The sequence below is a fragment of the Procambarus clarkii genome, chromosome 93 (genome assembly GCF_040958095.1).
Source record: "Procambarus clarkii isolate CNS0578487 chromosome 93, FALCON_Pclarkii_2.0, whole genome shotgun sequence".
In the NCBI taxonomy this organism is placed as follows: Eukaryota; Metazoa; Arthropoda; class Malacostraca; order Decapoda; family Cambaridae; genus Procambarus; species Procambarus clarkii.
In genome coordinates this window covers 12143903-12157680 of record NC_091242.1, presented here as the reverse complement: position 1 = coordinate 12157680, position 13778 = coordinate 12143903, and the positions used below count along the sequence as shown (strand labels likewise).

The following is a 13778-nucleotide window of genomic DNA, read 5'->3' as shown; positions in this document are numbered from 1 at the left end:
TTCTAATCAGTTGTGTATTTGTGAAGTCTTTGAAAATGTAATAAGTTTTACGAAACGCGCCCGTGTCGCGTCAGACTAGAAATAAAAATGAATTTTGGAGAAGTGATTTTTGATTTACCTCCAACAGTGAAGCGTAATGTACGAAAGATTGAGAAAATTCGTGTTAGAATTATTAATCTTACTTTTTCGGTCATATTTAATAATATATATATATATATATATATATATATATATATATATATATATATATATATATATATATATATATATATATTTATATATATATATATATATATATATATATATATATATATATATATATATATATATATATACCCTTTCTACCTACTCTCCCTTTTCCCTTTAATACCCCAGCTTAACACTGTTACAGTTCAGTATGACTCCTCACTGAACTGCAACGAATATAACCTGAATATTAAATGAGGAGGACACAACAAGAATAGGGGTAATTATCTTATAACTAATAATTAAAATTGTTAAACACTGCCACCACCTTCCCAACCATAAATGGTTGTGTATAAATTATTGTTTCCCCAAGAAGGACGGGACTCAATAATCATGGAACTCAAAGGGGGCAAATAAGAATCTTGGTAAATAACTCTTGAGAAGTAATACTGTAATCTTAACTGCCAAAGGCTTCCAATACCATCCGGGAATATCCTATATAAAATGACTCACACCGCATTAAAAGAAAAGGGGAACATATAACTAAACACAATTACATTAAAACACTTTATTATTTTAAAACACGTAAATTGAAATCAAATTGAAATGTCCTACTTTACAAACACATCCTAAGAGGCCAAATGGAATTCGAGGTGCAAGTACTGTTGTACCAAAACTCAGACAGACATTAATTTAATCCTGCAACCTCGGTTGCGATGTTTTAGTGGCTGCCTTCCAGATCAGGAGACCTGTCCCCCAGTACTCCCCCAAGACACACTAACTCTAAAATATTTTCTAATATAATAATATTCTAATATAATAATGTGTGTAATGATGTAAGGGCGAAGAGGGAGAACGACCTATTGACATAGCTCGGGTGCAGGGGGGGGGGAGTTGTGTAAAATGCTGGTTTGTGCCTCGGAGAGGCTACGGGATCCAGTAAGTTCAGTAGAACTTCGGTTTCAACTCTTTTAACCCTGTCGTAGCTCAGTGGATTAAGGCAGTGTTTGGGATGCTCCCGGACGCAGGTTCGAATCCTCGTCACGTCTCTTGTGGATTTGTTAATTTGATGCATCACGTTAGTGTGATCTCTGTGTGTAATGATGTAAGGGCGAAGAGGGAGAACGGCCTATTGACATCGCTGGGGTGCAGGGGGGGGGGGGGTTGTGTTAATTCCTGGTTTGTGCCTCGGAGAGGCTACGGGATCCAATAAGTTCAGTAGAACTTCGGTTTCAACTCTTTTTAACCCTGTCGTAGCTCAGTCGATTAAGGCAGTGTCTGGGATGCTCCCGGACGCAGGTTCGAATCCTCGTCACGGTCCTTGTGGATATTTTAATTCGACTTACGTTTGTAATTAATAAATAGGAGAAAACCTATTTGTTAAAACAATTTACCAACGCTATTGTGACTTGCTCGAATTTAAATAGAAAATTATCAATAGGATAAATTTACAATTGTCGGGTTTATGCATTATATTTTTCTAGAGTGGATTAAAAGTTGCAAATTATTGATGAAGTCGCTTAGTTAAGTTGCTACAACATTATTGTGCTACTACCTGTTCACTGACTCTTGGAGTGCAAGTTTTACTAATTGAAGACAATTATTATATAACTCAAGTTAATAAAATTTTTTTAGGGCAGTGGGATTCACATATCTATGTTAATTAAGGTTATTCCTAATTACGCTTCTCTCTTCTACAACACAAATGTAATATAATTATCTCTCTCATGAGTTAATAACTATTATAAAACAAACATATGTAATATTATTTGCGTCCATGGTGTCATGAGGATAAACCTTACAAATGAAGTGCCACAGGTCTGACATAGTTATTTTTTTGTGATATCGTTAATATTGTACAATATCTAAATTTCCTGATTGCACTTAACTAGGAAGTAAAGTCTCAACCCGAGAAGAGCGAAAAAGTTCACCAACCAACTTAATCAGCTTAGTAACAAGTTTAAAGACTTCAAGACGAATTTTAATGATAAATGTAAAAAAGTACATATTGTAAATAAAGATGTTGATTAAAGCTACAGAATGAAATTGACTGAAGAAAGCGATCAAGGTGTTCAAATGAATATCTATCTGAATATCTGAAGCCAAATAAGCAGTGCAGTGAAGCAGTAAAGAAAGCTAATAGTATATTAGGCCTCATTGGGAGATATTTTGAGTTTAGATCATGGAAAGTAATTCTCACTCTGTACAACTCACTAGTGTGACCTGTACAAAAAAGAATGCACACCTTTTGTTTGTTGAGTGTCGAGCAACAAAAATGATACCATGACTTTAAAAAAATTATCCGATGCCTGATTATACGAGCTAAATATATTCAATCGAAAAAGAAGATGAAATAGATGCAAATTTACTGTAAGTATTTAGAATCTTTAAAAGGGCATGATAGTTTTTACCCAAATAAATACGTTAATTTTGCATTATATAACAATACTCATAATAACACGTTTAAAATTAAAGGTGCAAATTTCCAGTTAAATGAAACCAAATGTCTTTAATTTAATCTAATAAATCAACGGAAACAGCTTACAAAATTATATTAATCATGGTAATGCCTTATAAACATTTACACAAAAAAATCGACTATTCTCCAAAAATCCTCGCTCTGCATTGCTAACTAGTTCTTACCATAATTTTTTTTATAAATAAACATCCTATTTTTTATTTAACTTCCTGCTGCTATTTGAATCCTCTTGGAATTCTTCATCTGGGTAATCTTCAGGTGGAGAACTCAGGGTGCTCGTAAAATTTCCTCCAGCTATTGCTCCTTTAACAGCTCCCACTGGAGCTCCAACCACTAATCCTCCGACCCCACCTATAATGGCACCCGTGGTACGGTTTGCAGCTTGCACAGCCTTATGACCTCCTGCATTGTCACCAAAAGCGAAGTGTGCTGTCCCCTTTGCGTGTCCAACAACTGGCACAGAATCCACAAGGTCATTTACACCTTTCAGGAACTCCTTCTGTGTTTCTTTGGCACCTTCTTCATCACCACTGATCACCTGAACAACTGATGTGACCTGCGATACTCCGGGGCAGAGCTTCAGAAAGTTCTGTTGTGTCGCTGCAGCGCCTTCAGTGTCTCCTGTCACCAGCTGGACAACTGATTTAATCTGGGAAAGTCCAGGAAAGGCATCCAACAGCTTAGGCATTCTATGAGAACCAAAAAATAGAAGTTATTTTTTACAAGAAATATAATTCAAATAAATAATATTATTGTTATTAATATACTTTATTTGTGGTATCATCATACTGCATCAAGACCAGCGTGCTGAATTAGATAAAGTTGAGTGAATTATACATATTTTGTCTTTGTCGTGATAAGTGCCTTGAGGGCTATCCCATATAGCATCATATGTAACAAAAATTAAAATTACACACACTCACACTCACACACACACACACACACACACACACACACACACACACACACACACACACACACACACACACACACACACACACACACACACACACACACACACACACACACACATATATATATATATATTTATCTATATATATATATATATATATATATATATATATATATATATATATATATATATATATATATATATATATATATATATATTATTAAATATGACCGAAAAAGTAAGATTAATCATTCTAACCCGAATTTTCTTAATATTTCTTATGTTTCTTTAGCCTACAGCTTATGTAGGCTGAGAAGTGCGTTCTGGCTACTAGGTACGACATATATATATATATATATATATATATATATATATATATATATATATATATATATATATATATATATATATATATATACAGAGATAATAATAGCATAAGATAGTAAATATTTACAATGAATAAAAGAGACAAAAGTGTATCAATGATCCTACTCAAATCACCTTTTAATTGATCTATCAAAAATGGATCTAAATTATATAAACCACTGCTAATGTTCATATTACTTTCTTTTGTAATCTGTATTGTAATAAATTGTAATAATCTGTAATAATAAATTTGACGAAAGCAAGTAGTATGAGAGGGAGCGAGAATTGGAGACAGGGAGTTAGAATGAAATGGAGAGAGAATGGGACTGAAGGAGAATGTGGAGATAGAAAATGAGAGGGAGGAAGAATGAGAGGATTGGAGGGAAGAACGGAGACACAACAAAGGTAAACAGAGAGAGATTCGAGCACCGCCGAGTACCCTATGTACTTAATTAAAAAATGTGTGTAACATGTTTTCATTAAATATTCTTGCGCATAACTCAGTAATTAAAGTGGAGGGTCCATTACATAGCTTAAGAATTCAAAATGTTCCAAACTCTCAGTTGGCTACACCTCACTTAGACTAGGCTTTCTAATTCTGGCCATTGTATTGCAGAGTGGACATTCCATACGATGAAAAGTTAAAGGAACTCTGCCTATATTTCCTGGAGTGATATATTGATATATATCAATATATCACTCAATATAGCTATATATATCAATATATAGCTCGGGGGATATATTGTTGAGGTTCTCGAGTGGATGAAGGATGTCAACAATGGGAGATATGAGCAAGGTTCTAAGACTTTCAGACCAGACTAGAACACATAACAATGCCAATAAGCTTGTGAGTTTTAGATTCGGGAATCTAAGTTGAAGTAATGGTTAGGCAACAGGTACTTGCCTAACAGTACTTTCCTAACAGTGTCTCCTAAATAATAATACATAATAATGCCTAATTAGGCATAAGGTGTTACGCTTTATGTCTCCTCCTTCTAGCCTTGAAGTACCTGCTGCGTTATAATTTAACTATTTTCCTGTTAAATTTGATGTCGAATCTGACCTTAAAGTTATGGATGAAGGTGGCTTCTACAAATTCTTCTTGCAGATCATTCCACTTGTTGACTACCCGAACTAGGTGCGAGTTTTTCCTTATATTCTTTTAGCTCTTTCATGTTTCCAGCTTTCACCTGCATCTTCTTGGCCTACTTTCTCTCAATTTGAAGAGGCTATTCTTGTCCACCTTATCATTTCCTCTCAGTATTTTCTATCTTGTGTCATATCCACTCTCATCCTTTATTTCTATAGGGTTTTAAGATTTAGTTCCATAACCTAACCTCTTAGCTTAACCTTCTTAGCTCTGGCACCAATCTTGTTGAAAACGTTTGTGAATTTGTCTTTACATTGTGCTGTATAGAGTCCGGATTCCATTTCAGTACTGCACATTCCAGTATTGGTCCAACAAATGTTTTCTAGATTACCTTGAAACAGTCCTGTTTAGGTTTCTAAATGACGGTCCTATGTTTGCCAACGTTCCATGTGCTGCTGATGTTATCCCATTTATTTGTGCCTCCAGTGTTAGTGTGGGAACTATTTCCAACCCCGAATCTTTCTGTTTTTCAGATTCCTGTAGTTTCCTTCTCGATATGATGTAAATGCCTTCTGGTATCTTCTCTGCCTTTCCCATCTTTATTTTCTTACAATTGTTGGGATTTAATTCTAGCAACCTTTTGTTTGACCTTTATTGGAGTTTGGACGGCCTTTCTGTAATTTTCTACATTCCTTCTCTTTTTTACATTCCTCATCAGTTTGACATCATATACAACAATTAACATGCACAAGCTCCTTTTATCTGTTAGGTCGTTCACATAAATTTGGATCAGCCGTGGTCCCAGGACAACGCCTTGTAGGACTCCACTTCTTACTACAGTTTCAAACCGCCTCTTTGACTATGGCACTTTGCCTTCTTTTCTTCAGGTACTCACTTACCCAGTTCAGCGTTTACCCAGCCTGATTCTTCAGCACTGTACAGGGAATACTTCTCAATGATGCTGGTCTGTAATTTAGTAGCTCCTTTCTATCCCCCTTGTTTAATATTAGGACTATGTTTGTCATTTTCAAACTTAGGGAGCTTTCAAATCTCAAACCTTTTATTAAAATGTTTAGATAATGGGTGGCAATACTTCTGCAGCCTCCTTCAGCAGCAATAGTAAGACTAGGTCTGGCCCCATCGATTTGGTAGCATCTAATTCTTCCAGCAGTTTTTTCCACCTCTTCTATAGTGAATATAATGTCATCCGTTGTTTCTTCTATCCATTCATCTTGCAACCATGGTCTCAATGCTGGTTTAATGTAAAGACCAGGCATTATTTAGTGAGTTTCTCACATACTTCATTTAATTTTTTGTGAGAATTCCAACTTGTCCCTTAAATTTGAGTACTTCAATACTATGCATCTTACAGAAGGGTTTGAGGTGCATTCTGCTGATGAGGTCCTATGAGTGACGAAGATGGGGAGTGGGAAAATTTCCAAGATAAGAGGATGACTGGGCTGAGTCTGTTATCCTCTTGCTTTTCTCCTGGCCAAAACTTTCATTATCTTAATACTTTCTCCATACTCACCTTCGTTACTCTTAGGACTTCATCGACAGAGTGTACCTGCACTCTTCCTGCAATATACTTAATCTTGATGTTGGTTTTTTTTTTTTTTCTTAAAATTCCTCTTTATGATGGTCTCTCTATCCTTATTCAGAAGACGACTGTAAGGTATTCTTTATCTCCATGTTCTTACTGAAATCTTTCTCGATCTCATTAAAATTTGCGTTAATTCTTACCCCTTCTTTTTCTATGGTAAGATATTTATCCGTAACTTTCGATGTCGCTACTGAAGCTCATTTCTCTACTGTTCTTGCCAATATCTATATGGACTACTGTGATATTGTTATTCTTATTGGATTCATGATTATTCTTTTTCTAGCCCTACTGGTTCTCATTAAACAATCTGCTGCGTTCTATCAATTTCAAAGTTGAATAAGAATCAAATTACTTTCTTTCTTTCTTTCCGAGATGCACATGTTCACAGCTCTATATCTGGCTTATCTCCTTCCATAAGCTTATTCACAGTGGTATGTACATTCATTTCTTGCCGTTCAATTCACCTACTGTTAAGAAAAGTGTTCCCAACTTCCTCTTCCTCGGAGTCCTTCTCATCAGTGTTCTTCAGTTTCTTGATTCTGAAATTTTTCGTCTTTGCAAGTCTCAAACATTGCTTATCTCCTTAATGTAAACAACATTGCCTTTGTTCAAGCAAAAATAATTTAATTTCAATCTAAACCTTTCATTTCCGACACTAGAGAAACTATGGTGTCTTCCCTTATATCTGAACTACAAAAGGATCACAAATATCTTTCGTCTTCTTGATAAATCTAGATGTTCGACAAACTAGCACACTTCGTAGTAATATGGTTCATGCAGCTCCTCCTGCTTCCTGTGTTGCTGGTGCTTGTTATATTACCTGTTTCTTTTGTCCTCTCCAATACTATGCTGAAACTGCCAGTACATTTAATGACAGATAAAATTAACAAAAAAGAGTGTTAAGTCGGCAGACACAAACAATGTTCTCTTTTGTCATGTTAGAGACACTAATCGTCCTACAGAGTGATCTTCTTCTAAAGTAATTTGTCCTGCCTCGACTCTTTACAGATGCCGTCTTGTTGAATCTGCAATACATAACAAGACGAACATAAATCTTAGTCCTGTCCTTCTTGCTGTTGACTCATGCTTTTCTCACTACAAACCTAAATGTTTCAACCTTCTTAACAAACGTCCTCTGACTTAGCACAAGCCCCTTTAGGCTCTCTTTCTTATCTGTTTTTATGTTGATAGTCCTTTTGTCTCTATCTCACCATTCGTTTTTAGTAAGGTTTTCTGCAGTTCTTTATTTCTTTTACTCCTTCGGTATACTTCATCCTCCACGCCATTCACCTCACATTGTGTGGCATGCTTCATCTCCTATGATAAATGTCAACCATCTCGACTTAACCTCACATTCTTACCTTATAAATTGTCTCTCTCTGCCACTCTTATATATAGTCGTAATGGCTTGGTGCGTTCTCCTAATAGTTCTGTTCTGTTCTCTTCTGCCACTCTTTTTTTCACGGCTTAATAATAAACCAGGATGAACCGAAACTCCATCACTTCCTTTACTTTCAGATGTATAAGTTTTTTGTGTGTGTGATAGCTGACATGCAAGGTGTTGCAATCACAAATATGTCTGTTGTGAAGAGTAGAACCCGTTAGGAAGCGATCCTAAGACTTCAAATTAATGATTGGGTCATGTAGCTCATACAATCACAAGACTGAAGGCTTCACCTCAGTCAGGTGTTGGACAGGGCGAGTCAAGCTGGGTAATCATCTATGTAACGCAATTGAGTGACATCACCAATCTGAGAAGAAAGGGGTAAGGGAAGCCTCTTGTGGTCAAGAAAAAGGTCACAAACTGACCCCTTCACACCCCCTTTCACCGAAAATTCTCAATCTTAAAAGAAGATGGCACCTGTCAGTCAGAGACTTTTATGTCACCTCAAACTTTTTTGTCTCTCTGGTATCATACGTTGACCTTCTTGAAATATTTAAACACCATGAAGAAGCATTCAGTAGACACAAAGTTTAAATGAAATAACAACATTGCTGCTGTCAGGCACTACTGACCTCCATGGAGTTCACTCACTTCAATACGTCAGTGTTGCAAGGCCAGCTGAGAATGTGTACATTCCCACAATAGGAAGCAAAGAGCATCAGTGAGGTGAAGTTGGAGTGATCTATGTCTATAGTGGCTTGCCACAGGGATCTGCATTGAGGCCATTGTAATGCATAAATATGTCAATGACTAAGAAGCTGGGGAACAATTTTATCAGCAAATGATGACATGAAAGGTGAAAGGAGGACTCTGTAGAACTCAAGAAAAACCTCAACATATTGCAAAACTGGGCAGATGAAGTTCAATTTTGATAAATGAAAAGTTCTATAGAGCGGAAATGGCAATGATACTGAGTTCTACATGAATGTTCTGACCTCAGCCCGAAGCAGAAATGAAACAATATACATAACAAAGCCAATAGAATGCTCAGAGTAATAGCTGGCAGTGTCAGCAAAAAATAAAATTAAGGGATGAATTAAATGCATGCTATCTTATTTGCGTCTATCAATCTTATTTGGGCTTAGTGAGGTTCGACTTAGATTATGCCATTTAATTCTAGTCATTGTATTAAGGTGAACTGGACTTCCCGGTGGACATATACTGATTCCTGGCATCCTGGACCTCCATATGAGTGATATCCTGGAACTCCATATGAGCTGAGGGAGTTTGGCCGTTATTCTTATGGAGGGAGAAAGGTGAGGAGAGATAAGACTGAGGTCTTCAAGTCGATGAGGGGTATTAATAGAGGAGGATATGGGAACATTATTGAAATTATTAGGACATGTCAGAACACATAAAAATTGATAAACAATTGGATAAGTTTAGATTCTGAAAAGATATATGGAAACATTGGTATTGAAACGGGGTGGTAATCGAGTGAAATAAGTTTTAAAAGATCATCATTGAGGTAAATAGTATAACTTGGTTTAAAAATAGGACAGATCCATGAGTAAGAGGTGGTGGATCTAGAAGAGCACTGCCGAGAATGGGCCAGGAGGCCTGATATAGTCACTCCAATACATGTCTTATGAATTTTAAACGGTTGGAACTAGTCAATACCAGCCACAATCGGTGCAATCTCGACAAATTACTTTTTATCCAATTAGCCCAAATTACATTTTTCGAGTCTCCAATTCCTAGGCCGGAAGAAGTTATTTTGATTTTAGTAGAATGGGTTGTAAGACAAAGAAAGGAAATTAAGCCTTTTTATGACTTTGGGGCTATAAGGTTAAATATGAATACTTGTCAAATGTTTAATATAAACATACGTATTTTATGCCTTAAGTCAATATAATTAGAGTACTTGAAGATGCTGAATGAAAAGCTGTTGGAAGTTAAAGCATAAACATAACACAAAATTTGTATCCCTATTATGGACACGTAATTAGGTTATTACATATACAAATTTAGTCTTACTTTTGTGTTGGAGTGTTGACACTGGCAGGAGGACAGCGGGTTCTCTAGTACGTGGCCTGAGTTGTAGCAGAACGACCAGTAGAACAGGCAGAGGCAATGTGTAGAGATGATGCTTAGTTCCCAGATGGAGGATATTAATTAAAATACTTCGCTGTGTGTGTGACTGGTATGGGGTAGAGGTCTGGATGAGGGTGATTTCTCGTTTTTGGTGAGGTAAGTAAACTTGTGGTAGGTCACCTGTTGTAGTAGCACCTTGTCTTCAGCATCCAGCTATCTAAGAAAGGAGTGAAACATATGTAATAATTTCTGGATGAGCAATCTAATCCAACCTGAGATTCAGGTTATACAAGCATACTTATTAAGTTGCCCCGAGGCGTTCAACACCTTACATTAAGCTACCTGTCTGTTGTCTGTCAGCCATTGCCAGCATTCACCACCATAGTAATTTATATATTCAGTAAGGATTAATAAAACGTATTTATTTATATTCTTATTTATTCATCTAATTTCAGTTTACACAAGTATATTACAGTATTTTAATCTCAGTAATCGCCCAAATGATATTGCTAATAATAAAAACTGCCAAAACTCTCACTCAGGGGGCACACTAAAAGTTATTATGCTCGTTCAGGGGCTCCTCAGACTAAGACACGTCTAAGAGCTCTGCTCTCTCAGTCAACATTCACGGGGGAGACATCTCCCGTCACGCAGGGTGCAGTCGCACCTCCACAGATCTCCAGTATCAGCTCTTGATACTGGTAATGGCTCAAAAGGGCCACCACTTACGGGCTATTCATGCCCGTGCCACCTTTTGGGTGGCTTAATCTTCATCAATCAATCAGTCAACATTCATCCATCATCCTGTTCGCTAGTTCCCCTCAGCCTGTTCACATCTCCCATCAATATGGCTCTTTGCCCCTTGTGTTTCTAGCCACTTAACAACGAAATAGGGCATGCATGTGAAACGAATTGCGTTTCATGCGCAAAGAAAATGTCCATCAACCCCTTACGAGAATATCGCTTATATTGTATACAGTGCAACGGACCTACATAACCAGGACATTCCGACGTTACCTGCGCTAGCGGCGGGCAATTGTATTTTGCAAATCGTAAGTACCACCTTAATTTCTCGTACATTCAATAAACTAAATATATATATATATATATATATATATATATATATATATATATATATATATATATATATATATATATATATATATATATATATATATATATATATATATATAACTGAAAACTCACACCCCAGAAGTGACTCGAACCCATACTCCCAGAAGCAACGCAACTGGTATGTACAAGACGCCTTAATCCACTTGACCATCACGACCGGACAAAATGAGGTGATAGCCGAGGCTATTTGAACCACCCCACTGCCGGCACTCGGATAGTTATCTTGGGCATAGCATTTTACCAAATCACCTCATTCTTAGGGGCACACATGAGGAACACAAATGCGAACAAGCCAGAATGGTCCCCTGGACAATATGCAACTGAAAACTCACACCCCAGAAGTGACTCGAACCCATACTCCCAGAAGCAACGCAACTGGTATGTACAAGACGCCTTAATCCACTTGACCATCACGACCGGACAATATGAGGTGATAGCCGAGGCTATTTGAACCACCCCACCGCCGGCACTCGGATAGTTATCTTGGGCATAGCATTTTACCAAATCACCTCATTCTTAGGGGCACACGTGAGGAACATATTGCATATTGTTGCAATATGAACAGTTGCATATTGTCCAGGGGACCATTCTGGCTTGTTCGCATATATATATATATATATATATATATATATATATATATATATATATATATATATATATATATATATATATATATATATATATATATATATATATAAATATATATATATATATATATATATATATATATATATATATATATATATATATATATATATATATATATATATATATATGTGTGTATATCACGAAAATAAACACATGATTAAGAATGTGACAATGTCAGACCACGGAGGAAAAATGAAACAGGAAATTTCCTTAAGTACTTTCGTATATTAAATACATCTTCAGAAGGTCGTATATTAAATTCACCTTCTGAAGATGTATTTAATATACGAAAGTACTTAAGGAAATTTCCTGTTTCATTTTTCCTCCGTGGTCTGACATTGTCATATATATATATATATATATATATATATATATATATATATATATATATATATATATATATATATATATATATATATATATATACTTATATTATATTTTTTTTTATATGGGAAGGGAGTACCACCTCTAGCTGGAAGAAGGGGGACCCATAGCCTCGGAGGAAACCACGCATAACGCATTAGAGGGAATGTTTAGATCCCCTCCAATACAGTTTCTGTGTGCTTTTCTCCTACCACCCCCTTCCTTTTTTATTTTTTGTGCTTTATTATGCATTTGATGGTTACAAGATATACATGGGTTGATACAAAAATAATAATGCAAAAAGGTGCTTAAAGGTTATGGATCTCTTGAAAAACACAACAATGGGAAACATTGATGAATGTCACAGACGGGTTCGATTATTGTTGCAAGTCAAACACTTCTTCGAATTCCTCTGAAGTTGGACTAGTGCCCAATATATATATTGTGACTATAATCTCCTTCAAGAGATTGAGCCTGCTCTTCCCTCTACAAATACGCCGCAACAAACTATATAAAACTACTAGGGAAGAAATGTCCAACGACAACAACATCTCCAAGGTTTGCCAGAGCGCAAAACGTATGCAGCCAGGAACACCTGTTCAGACTCAAACCGCCAAACTACCTGTTGATCGCTACCGGCTCCGCTGATTGGTCGCCGGTCTGGCTGCAACTGCACTCGCCCCCCCCATACTACTTGATGTCTGGGGTCGCCACGACCTCAGACCTCAGAATATTCTGTGCTTCCGCAGTTACCACTCCTCCCGGCTAGACGTTAGCGTATACTGAGAGAGGTGGTAGCTTAAAGCCAATATTCCAGCACCTTCCCTTTATTTTTGTATTGCACTTCTTGTTATTTTGTCTTAACGTAACTTTTCATTGTGTCATTTAATTATTCTTATTATTTTGATTGATTGATTTTATTATACGAATTTGTTTGTCCATTTTTTCATGTTTTGATTTATTTAACGTAATTAAAATTTCATTGTTAAAGTTTACTTGTGTTTTGTGTGTCTTCTCCTTACCTTACCACAGACGAAGTTCCAGTTTTCTATTTTTTTTTATAACTATGTGACGAGGCCATACCCCTAGCCTTAAACAGCCGAACACCAACGCGTTACCGTCACAAGATATATATATATATATAAATATATATAAATATATATATATATATATATATATATATACATATATATATATATATATATATATATATATATATATATATATATATATATATATATATATATATATATATATATATATATATGTATGTATTTAATTAAAAGGGAAGGGAGTACCACCTCTGGCTGGAAGAAGGGGGACCCATAGCCTCGGAGGAAACCACACATAACGCATTGGAGGGAATGTGGGTCCCCCTCCAATACAGTTTCTGTGTGCTTTTCTCCTACCACCCCCTTCCCTTTTTTTTTTTTCCTTTATTGTGTATTTAAAGGTTACAAAACATACAAGACAAATGCCTAAAGGTTATGGATCTCTTGAAGCTCCTCCGCTTCTGGA

The 13778-nt window shown here is 36.2% G+C and overlaps 1 long non-coding RNA gene across 1 annotated transcript in view; it reads right to left on the bottom strand.

Annotated features, from left to right (window-relative positions):
* Positions 1–3175: 3175 nt before the first annotated feature.
* The window catches only part of LOC138359770 (uncharacterized), a 63060-nt gene continuing 52457 nt past the window's right edge, over positions 3176–13778 (bottom strand). The window contains exons 2-3 of the long non-coding RNA XR_011226065.1: positions 10059–10332; positions 3176–3314 (exon numbers count right to left, since the gene is read on the bottom strand). This is a non-coding gene — a long non-coding RNA (uncharacterized lncRNA). The remainder of the gene's footprint in view (positions 3315–10058; positions 10333–13778) is intronic.